This window comes from Phocoena phocoena, chromosome 6, assembly GCF_963924675.1.
Source record: "Phocoena phocoena chromosome 6, mPhoPho1.1, whole genome shotgun sequence".
In the NCBI taxonomy this organism is placed as follows: Eukaryota; Metazoa; Chordata; class Mammalia; order Artiodactyla; family Phocoenidae; genus Phocoena; species Phocoena phocoena.
In genome coordinates, this window is record NC_089224.1 from 102314709 (window position 1) to 102325452 (window position 10744).

Sequence of the window (10744 nt, forward strand, 5' to 3'; positions counted from 1 at the left end):
AACAACCAGGTCAGTATTTATTTCATACCTTGAATTACGTCAAACATTTAAAATAACTAGTAAAAAGTTTGGACTCTTTTGGTAATTTTAAAGAATAATTTTTGTTTCTCTATTATACAGGTTGAATGCGGCAGCTAACTTGCCTGGAAACATCAGGAAACGCTTCTGCAGAAAGCTGAGTTCAGTAGGATAAATACAAGTTAGAAAAGGATGCCTTAGGAATACAGAGAAGCCCTTGTAACTGCATGGGAGTATGACAGTTTGACATTTTGGGAGAAATGTAAGTAGTCAGATATGCAGGGAGTGGGAGTGATAAGAGATGACAATGGACTAAAAGGCATATGCCAAACTGAGAAGGAAATTATGAAGCCATAAGTTATGGAAGATCTTAGCAAGAGAGGTGGAATGAACCCTTCTTATCAAAAGATCATGTAATAGACAATCTGAATAGGTCTTTATCTATTAAAGAAATTGAATAAGTAATAATCTTCTAAAACAGAAAGTCCAGGCCCAGATGGGGTCACTGGTGATTTCTACCAAACATTTAAGAAAGAAATTATACCAATTCTCTACGGTCTCTTCAATAAGATAGAAGCAGAAGGAGTACTTCCTAACTCATTCTGTGAGGCCAGGATTACTCTAATATCAAAATCAGACAATGACATTACATAAAAGAAAACTACAGATTAATATCTCTCATGAACATAGGTGCAAAAGTTCTCAACAAAATATTAGCAAATGGAATCCAACAGTGTATAAAAGAATTATATACAGTTACATATAAAATGGTGTAACATTTGAAAATCAGTCAGTGTAATCCATCACATCAACAGGCTAAAGAAGAAAAGTCACATGATCCTATCAATAGATGCAGAAAAAGCATTTGACAAAATCCAATAGTCATTAATCATAAAACTGAGTAAGGTAGGAATAGAGAGGACTTCCTCAACTTGATAAAGAACATGTACGAAAAACCTGCAGTGAACATCATGCTTAATGGTGAGGCACCAGAAGCTTTCCCACTAGGATCAGGAACAAGGCAACTCCTTTTCAACATCATATTGGAAGTCCTTGCTAATGAATAAGACAGGAAATGGAAGTAAAAGGTATACAGATTGGGAAGGGAGAAAATAAAACTGTCTTTGTTTGCAAAAGACATGACGGTCTATGTAGAAAGTCTGTACTTGTACTCTTACAGTATTATATAAGGAAGCAAAAGAAAGGAGGAAATTAAACAAACGAAGAAAGGGCCCAGAACAAATGGCTTCACATTTAATAATGGTGTTTTCTTATGTAGTTAACAATTGATATATGAACATAAGGTTATTAAAATGAATGATCCCAGTATATTATTTGCGGCTAGCTGAGCGTAAAATATCTTCTCGCTATTCTTGAAAATTTTTTTCTTGGACTTTAAGACATAATGGTTTGGAGCTACTGGATACAGTTACTACATCATTGGGCATTTTATGGGTGCTATTTGTTTGTACACTGTATCTTTACTTTAAAAAACCTTTCTTTAAAGAAGTTAACAGTGATCATTTCGATACTAGCTATTAAGTAATGCAAGCATAGTAATGTAGCATTTGATTATTGTGCCTGTGCTCCCCGTCTTTTTACAGTACTGCATTCCCGTAGGTCATGATAAGTAATCACTCATGTTACCTTTTTGCATATTGCCTAATCTCCATTTATAGAAGAGGCAAATGAGTGAGGCAGATAGAGGTGTGGTTAAGATCACAGGCTCTGTGCCTCCATTGCCTGTGTTAGAATCCTTGTTGCACCATTTCCTAGCTCTCTGACCTTGGGCAAGTTATGGAAGAATAAGTGAAATAATCCATGTAAAGCGCTCAGCACAGTGACTGGCACATAGTAAGCACTTCATAAGTGTTAGTGGTTACTAAAAGTAGTTGTATATTACACAGACATTATATACTATTTTTATTATTACAACAAACAATGACACCATGGATTTAAACTTAGGTAGCTCTGACCCTAAAGCTCCCCCGTTTCCCTCTATCAACACCGTCTCTGTAAATTTTTACTCATTGATGAAGACAGAACTGATTCTCTTTAAATTGCTTTGGCTCCGTGAAAGAAGGTTTGCCAGTTTATCAGTCCAGATAGAGTAGATTATGCTGCATTAATGAACAACTTCCATATTTCCATGATTTTCCACAAAAATCTTTATTTCTTACTCCCATTTCATGTCCTGGGATGACAGAGGCTTTTTCATCATAGTCACCCAGGGATCTCAGCACATTTTAACATGTGCTTCCACCATCACCAAGGGAGGGAAAAGGGGATGTGGTGACTTGTGCACTGTCTCTTGAAGTCTTCTGCTTGGAAGTGACACATGCACTGATGCTTATATTTCATTGGCCAAAGCCAGTAACACAGCTGGGTCCAACTTCAAACGAGCAGGGGAAAGTGCAGTTTTCTGGGTTTAGGAAAGAGAGAATTAGACATCAGTGAGCAGCATTAATAACTACCAGACCAACAATTTGAATTTTTTTCAGTTTCCTAAGTTGATATTTATCTTTTCAATTTCTAAATCTGCCCCCATCCTTTCTTATGTATACAGATCTTCCTCAACTTATGATGGGGTTATGTTCCAGTAAACCTAAGTTGAAATCATAAGTTGAAAATATTATAAGTTGAAAATGCGTTTAGTACATCTATCCTACTGAACACCATAGCCTAGCCCAGCCTACCTTAAACGTGCTCAGAACACTTACGTTAGCCTGCAGTTGGGCTAAATCATCTCACACAAAGCTATTTTATAATACAGTGTTGACTGTCTCATGCGATCTATTGAATACTGTACTGACAGTGAAAAACAGTATGGTTGTCTGGGTACAGAATGGTTTTAAGTGTATCAGTTGTTTCCCCTTGTGATTGTGTGGCTGACTGGGGGCTGTGGCTGCCCAGCATCAAGAAAGAGTGTCGTCGCTAGCCTGGGAAAAGATCAAAATTCGCAATTCAAAGTACAGTTTCTTCTAAATGCATATTTTCATGCCATTGTAAAGTAAAAAAATCGTTGAGTTGAACCATTGTAAGTCAGGGATGTTTGTATAGATTCTTCAGGAAAAAGCCTAAGTATAGTTTCAGAGAAACACCTTTCAGAGAGGTATATCAGAGTTATCTGGAGACTTTTTCAAGGTCATGTGCCCAAGGCCCACCCAAGAATGGAAATATCTATAGGTCAGGCTCTGGGTGTGTATCTTTTGAAAAAGCTCCCCAGATGGTTCTGGTTTGCTCCCTGTTGTGACTATGCAATTGTAAACTCATATTTGTTTTCAAGGGTTGTCCTTAAGACAGATGGGAGGAAACAGAGCCGAAAGGGTCAGAAAGAGGAAGGCATCAGGAAGGCACTATGACTCAAGTGTAGCAGGGTTCTCAGCTCAGGCTGAAGCTGTGCTCACATCACAAGTCAGTATATCTGGCTTCTGGCATGGGTAGATGACTCCAGGGTTCCATTTACATAAAGGAACACCAATCCTCATGAGAAAGACCTCACCTTAAGTTAAGGGAGACTTGACCCTGCCCCAACTTTTTATTGAAAATATTTTTTTCAGAAGATTAAAAGAATTTACCCACCACTTAATTCAGTAAGTGCTAGCATTTTGCCATATTTGTTTTATTTAGTTATTTTTTTTGACATCCACTGATGGTTGTTGCTTGAATCAATTATTTCATGGAGGGGCGGGGGTGCCAAATGGTGATTTTCTGATTCTCCCATTCTTTCTACATTTATTATCACTGTCTAGCATTCTTCAATAAAGAGGAGCTTTCCTTTATCAACTGGAGATGAATTAAGTTTTTCCTAAAAAGGCAGAATAAATAAATGCTTAATTTTTTAAACTAGGGAAGATTTTTCAGGAGCCTATGTTTGATTGAAGGACATTTGGCCAGCATTGTAGTGGACAGATGATCTGAGTATAGCAGAGGCTTATGCATTTAGTTCTACAGCCCAGCTCTCAGACTCAGAATGATAGAGCATGGTAGCTAAAGTGGAAAATGGTGTAGGAATTATAGTGGCTGTAACACTGAGAACAGAAAGTGTCAACAGCATCAGTTGCAAGGCTTGGGAAGTGTTAGAGGACAGGACCCATGGCACAGACATTGGCAGGTTCCATCAGGACTGGTACCTGTTGGTGGGTCCCAGTAGCTAGCTATAGTACTGTCGGTGGCCACGGCAGCATGGCTGCTGTTTTGTTCATTAGCAACGCCAGGAAACAGCAGCAGCAGAAGAGCAAATGGCGCCAACCAAGTGGGTAATCAGAGGATTTTTCTGTAGAGCATCCATGAGGCAGCCATTGGGACACCCAAAGCTGTTGCAGGGAAACTGGAGCTCTTGACGTGCTGGTAGAGTCTGAATCGGAGTCAGAGACATACGGATTTGGGAGACTTAATACTTTACTCTTGGGCTGGTGTGATCTGGGGAAAAAAGTGCTGCATCTTACCAAGAACAGAAAATGGTGAAGAAAGGGTTCTTTTTAGGCAAAGGAAACTCAAGGGATAAAGTGATGTATACAATTCAAAAGGCAGGGAGATGATGGCAGGTGGATTAGATTGAAAGAGAAAATCCAAAGATACCAGTTGACTAGTTGAGGGAAGCAGGAAATCCATCGGTATTTCATGACAAGCTTAGGGAAGCTAACCACCTGGCAGAAGTCCGTAGTGCATGGATGGCTGAAGGGCCAGTTTTCTGATCCACAAGTATATCTCTCTCCATTTATTCAAATCTTCTTTTCTGCTTCTCAGTGCCATGTGATTTTTTAATAGTAAACAGTTTCAATTAAAGAAAAATTAAAAGTTTATTCCTGATAGAATCCACATACCCTGAAGAGTTAAAATGGTCTGAATATAAGGTTTCTTCTAATCTGTACTGAACATAGGGGTTGTGGTTACTAAAAGTTAGTCAAACCACATATAGGAAGTAAACTAATGATTGCTTTTTCCTTCCACTTTTAGGATATTTTTTTTAAGGGAAGGCCGTTTTTATTAAACTTGTACATTTTACTTCTTCCTTTGAGAATCCTAATTAAAAAACATGTTTCTGCTTACTTTAAAAAACAAAACAAAACAGAAAACAAAGGAAACTATTAAACATTACTTTTGTGATCGGAAAGGAGACAATAGGATTCAACGTAAGCTAAGAAAACTATACGTGGAGCAAAGAAATAAATCGAAGAGGAACCAACTCCGATCTAGGGCTAAGACCATTTGCAACGTGCACAGCCCTTCACTAAGAGAATTTCCAAAGCAAACCCATCCCGGGAGACCAGGGAGCAGCCCTCTTACCTTCTGGATTAACAAACAGACCAAAAGCCCTAATGATCAAGCAAATACAAACCAATCACTCTATTTGAAAAAGCACAGATGCGTTCAACACTTGTCTCCCCTCCCTTCCCAGATTCTCTTCATTAACGGGGGATTGAGGAGGGCAGCCCCTTGGCGACAGGGCATTCACAGGACGTAAGTGTTCTTCACCAGCTGCTCTTTGTCGTCCCCAGAGCTCCGCACAGTGCGGGGGGCGCGCTCCTGGTTCCTCCGCGCCGCCCTGATCAGGCGGACCACGGAGGCTCCCAGCAAGAGCGTCAGGACCATCACGAGCAGCCCTGCCAGGACCACCGCTTTAGTGCGGGCCAGGGCAGGACACAACTGCTTGCCGAAGCGGCGCTGCACGCACTCCTCCTTGGAGGGGTGGCTGTTTTTATTGCCCCGGCATCCGCCGTAGGTGAAGTTATCACAAGAGTTCTTCTCGGCATTAAAGTACCAGCGTGGGAAGGATGCGCGGCAAGCCCCAGGAACGGCCTTGGCAGTGCAGTATTCTTCATAGTTGAACATATCATATCACTGGACAGATCATCAGAATCCTGTCTTCCGGCAACACTTGGGACAGAGGAATCTGCTCCATTCCTGGACAGGTCATCGATGGTGTTTACTGTGACACCAGCACACTTTGCAAGACACTCCTCCTTGGTCATGGAATTATTGTCATTCCCTCCACAGCCTCCGTACACAAACTGCTGGCAGGATCCGTCAGTGACGTTGTACCACCACTTAGGGATGGAGGCCGGGCATTTCCCCACACTCTTCGAAACTCGGCAAAAGTCTGTGCAGCTGTGTGTGGCTGGAGAAACACCTCACTCTTAGTAGGTGCCCTTGCTTCCATGGACGCCACATTCTCCGTCGGCCGCCTCAGCGGGAGACGAGCAGCGATGCCAGCAGGGTGAGGAGTGCCCAGTACCGCCTCAGCCCACACAGCTGCGCCATGAGGGGCTCCACCCCTAGGATTTTTTTTCTGAAATATAAAAACAAAGTGACTTTTTGTCACACTTCCCGTAAACATTGGTTTATCCATGGAGAAATGGAAACTTTTTCTACTGGAAGAAGGTAAGCTGAGAACTACTGCTGTGTTTGGTTCTATTTTTATTATTTATTAATCAAATATACATAGACTGAAAGGAAAATAAAAAAACAAGCTATGCATTAAATCATGGCAAACAGTCTATTGTAATCTGCATTTCATAAAATTAAGGAGTGATTTCATACAAATCCCCTCAAAATTACTAAAATTAAATTATGCTCAGCATTCAACTAAGTGATTGTAATTCAGCACAGTGGAACCATCTTTTTTTACTATAAAAGCTACCATGTGTTTATGGAATGGCAGTACAGTAATTAGTAAAAGTGTTTGGTTTTGTCAGTGATTTTTTCCCCTTGAGTGGAATTAATCCGTTTTTATACTCTGTAAGCAGTCATTGAATCATTCTTAGCTCTGTGTCAGGTGATGAAATCATCACAAGACTTTTTGGAGAGCTCTAGACCTTCCAAAGTGGCAGAAAGTTAATTGTTGCCTCAACAGTACTAACAGGGGCATTGGGCATGCACAATTTTGTGGCTGCAAGGAAAGTGAGCAGCACAGTGGTGGTATTTAGTGGACTTCATGTTCAGAAGAAGCCTCCTCCCAGAATCCATCATGTAATCCTTAATTTCGAAGCAGGTGAATCACAGTACTAACCAGAGAGCAAGTGAAGTGCAGAAACAAGAGCCGAAGATGTTCTCTAAGTCTTTTTTAAAAAAAATTTATTTATTTATTTTTGGCTGCGTTGGGTCTTCGTTGCTGCGCACGGGCTTTTTCTCTAGTTGCGGTGAGCGGGGGCTACTCTTTGTTGTGGTGTGCGGGCTTCTCATTGCTGTGGCTTCTCTTTGTTGTGGAGCATGGGCTCTAGGCGCCTGGGCTTCAGTAGTTGTGGCTCGCAGGCTCAGTAGTTGTGGCGCATGGGCTTAGTTGCCCCACAGCATGTGGGATCGTCCCAGATCAGGGCTCAGATCCGTGTCCCCTGCATTGGCAGGCGGATTCTTAACCACTGCGCCACCAGGGAAGACCTATGTTCTCTAAGTCTTGAAGTGATCTTAGGCAGTTTGTAAATTGGTGTATATTGTCTTCAGCATCCTTTCACTTCTCTTATCTGCTTCTCTTCTACTTCATAGTGCTTGGTGCTAACTACCCTAGTTACCACGTTGCCCCAGTCCATTCAAGCCTATCTTCTCCTGTCAGAGCTCTCTTTGCACCAAAATTACCTACATTCCTGTTTTGGAGAGTCTCTGATATTAGAAAAAAAGTAACTTTACTGTAGTGATTTGCCCTAATGAGTACATGGATTATTAATAGCCAACCTCTTAACATTTTCAGATATAATTGTTATTTTAAAGAAGAATGCCTGTTCAAATGAATTTAAATTTGAAAGAATTTCTTTCATTATTAGGATGTAAAAAAAAAATTCAGGCCGTTTCAAGAGGGCATTTTTGGGGAGGATAGGAGTGAAAGCAGTTTGGTTATCTCTTGGAGACCAGTACTGCGTGTACTTAGAAACGTAAGCTATTCAGCCTTTCCACAGTTTTACTTCCCTATGTGAAGAGCCTATAAGTTCTTAAGCTCTCAGTTCTTTCACACTGTCTCTTTTTTTTTTTTTTTTTTTTTTTTTTTTTTTTTTTATGCGTTACGCGGGCCTCTCACTGTTGTGGCCTCTCCCGTTGCGGAGGACAGGCTCCGGACGCGCAGGCTCAGCGGCCATGGCTCACGGGCCCAGCCGCTCCGCGGCATGCGGGATCCTCCCAGACCGGGGCACGAACCCGTGTCCCCTGCATCGGCAGGCGGACTCCCAACCACTGCGCCACCAGGGAAGCCCACACTGTCTCTTTTGACGATGGTAGCAGGGATGTTGGTTTTATTGTATGAGTTGTTTGAAAGGTGTTTCCTGTACTTTGGTAACTAGGTTACTAAGTATCTTTGTTATTAGGTCTCTGTCTTGAGAGACTTAGTTGAGGAGGAAAAGCAGATGAAGAAACATATGTAATAAGCACTTTAATAAAAAAAGTTTCTTAGAGAAATTGACATTTGACTTTACCAATTAATTCAACAAATATTAACTAGGTGCCTGCTATGTGCCAAGTACAGCCTGGGTGCTGGGAATACAGTGATTTATAAGATAGGCTTGGTCCCTGGCTCCATGGAGCTTACTATCTAGTGGTTCCAGACAGTGGGCTGCAGGCAACATGTCCTCAGGGAAATGGTTATTACATAGAGGTCAGACAAAATGCAGAGACTTTCTTTCATATTCCATGATGGTAAAGTGGCATTCCGTATGCAGTGGAAAAATAGCCAGTCAAGTTATTTTGTATGATTATATGGAACTATGTACGCACTGAGGAGGAAGCTCTGGGGAATCAGATAGCTGTTGCCATAGTTCAATTTAAAGGGGAACAGGTGTGATTAAACCATGATGGTGCCTTTAATCGCAGGGGGTAATTTAAAGCAAGCAGGTGACACACTCAAATTGCAAAAGTGTTGCCTTAATAGAATAAAACTCAAAAGCCTTTATGGGATAGTGTTGTAAAAATCTCTTATTGCTTGTAGTCATAGGGCTGAGGTAACTGAAAACCAAATTCAGAGACTGATTCTGTGATTTGGTAAATTATATTAGTATGTGAATCCACATACTTTGCCAAGCATTTTATATGAATGTCAGGTTAAGCTAAATTAGGGAAGAGTGGGGTCTTGACAAGTGGAATAGTAGTATATGAGAGACATCAAAGCTTAGAGAACCCCAAGCTCCTAGATTTATCTAAAACAGACTTCTCAGCTGTGGCACTATTAACATTTTGGAATGGATTATTTTGCTCTGGGGGGCTGCCCTGTGCATTGTAAGATGTTTAGTAGCATCCCTGGCCTCTATCTACCAGATGCCAGTAGCACCCCAGCCCTGAGTCATGGCGATCAAAAATGTCTACAGATATTGCCAAATGCCTGCCCCCCAGGTGAGGCAAGGGAGGAAATTGCCTCTGGGTGAGAAGCATTGGATAAGTGTTACCTGTTGTGCAAACCTTGCCTAAGGAAACCATGACTCATTAAGGGAGAAAACTGAGAAGTCGTCTCATGCTCCATCTCTCATTATTGCTTATCTGGTAATTCAAACTTAGCATTTTGTTTAAATCACATTAACCATTTTATAAAACTAAAACAAATTACAATTCTAGAATTAGTATCCATCTGTCAGTGTGAAATACATAGTTTGCTTCACACTTGTTATATCTAGACATATATACACAGAGACTTAAGAGTAATATGAATTATTTAATATTACAAAGTGTTTCTCAGTTGCTGTGTATAATGGTATTGAATAGTATGCTAATTAGTGCATATCACTGGATACTCCAGCTAGAATTTGAAGTGAAATTTAAAAAGATGGACCTCCGACACTCTTGAGACTTTAATATGCAAGTATCTATTTCATCTGTGCTCTCAGAAAGATTGTCAAACTAATTAATTTGTATTTTCTCTTACCGAAGTGCTTCTGCTGTTCATATTCCTTCTGTAGCAAAGTCTGTGTTTGACAGCAGAAGCACAACCCACACTCCTATACAGCATTCAGGGACAGTCACCTTTTATTTAGAGGAGAAAGGAGGACAAGAGCAAGCGATGGGGAGAAGCATCTTCAAATGAAGTTAGTGTCACAAAAGGGACATACTTAAGGTTATAGATTGCACTGTGCCAGCACTGGGTGCTGGACCTTGATTGATAACGATACCCATGTGTTCTTTCATGAATTTTTTCTCTCCATCTCTCTGATTCATAGGGCTCTCTAACAAGTGGGGCTCAGGCACTCAGTTCTAAGGCTGGCGTCGGGTCTTATCATTCAGTGTGCACAGTTTAGGTCCTGCTCCTGATTCCCAGTAGGGTACCTGCACCACAGCTGTTCAGTCATTCTGTATTTACCAGTTCCAGTCTTCTGCAGGAAGAGTTAATGCCATGAGGGAGGGGAAGTAGAGCTCTATCTCCTTTTCTCCATTTTATATTTTTATATCTTTTTATTTTGAAAGTTTAGATTTACAAAAAAGTTGCAAAGATAGTACGGAGTACCTGTACACACTTCCCCAAGCTTCCCCAAAAGGTAACATCTTCCATAATCAAGCTGCATTTACCAAAACTAAGAAATTAACATGAGTACAATACTGTTGACAAAACCACAGACTTTATTTGGAGTTTACCAGTTTTTTCACTGATGCCCTTCTCTGTTTCAGGATATTACACTGCATTCAATCATCATGATCTCTTAGTCTCCAAGCTGTGACAATGTTTTGGTCTTTCCTTGTCTTTTGTGACCTTGGCAGTTTTGAAGAGTACAGGTCAGGTGTTGTAGGCTGCCCCTCTATTTGGGTTTGCCTGATGTTT

At 40.9% G+C, this 10744-nt stretch overlaps 1 pseudogene; it reads right to left on the reverse strand.

The window, feature by feature from the left end:
• Window positions 1–5472: 5472 nt before the first annotated feature.
• On the reverse strand, window positions 5473–6282 carry LOC136124809 (kunitz-type protease inhibitor 2-like; annotated as a pseudogene).
• Window positions 6283–10744: the final 4462 nt, after the last annotated feature.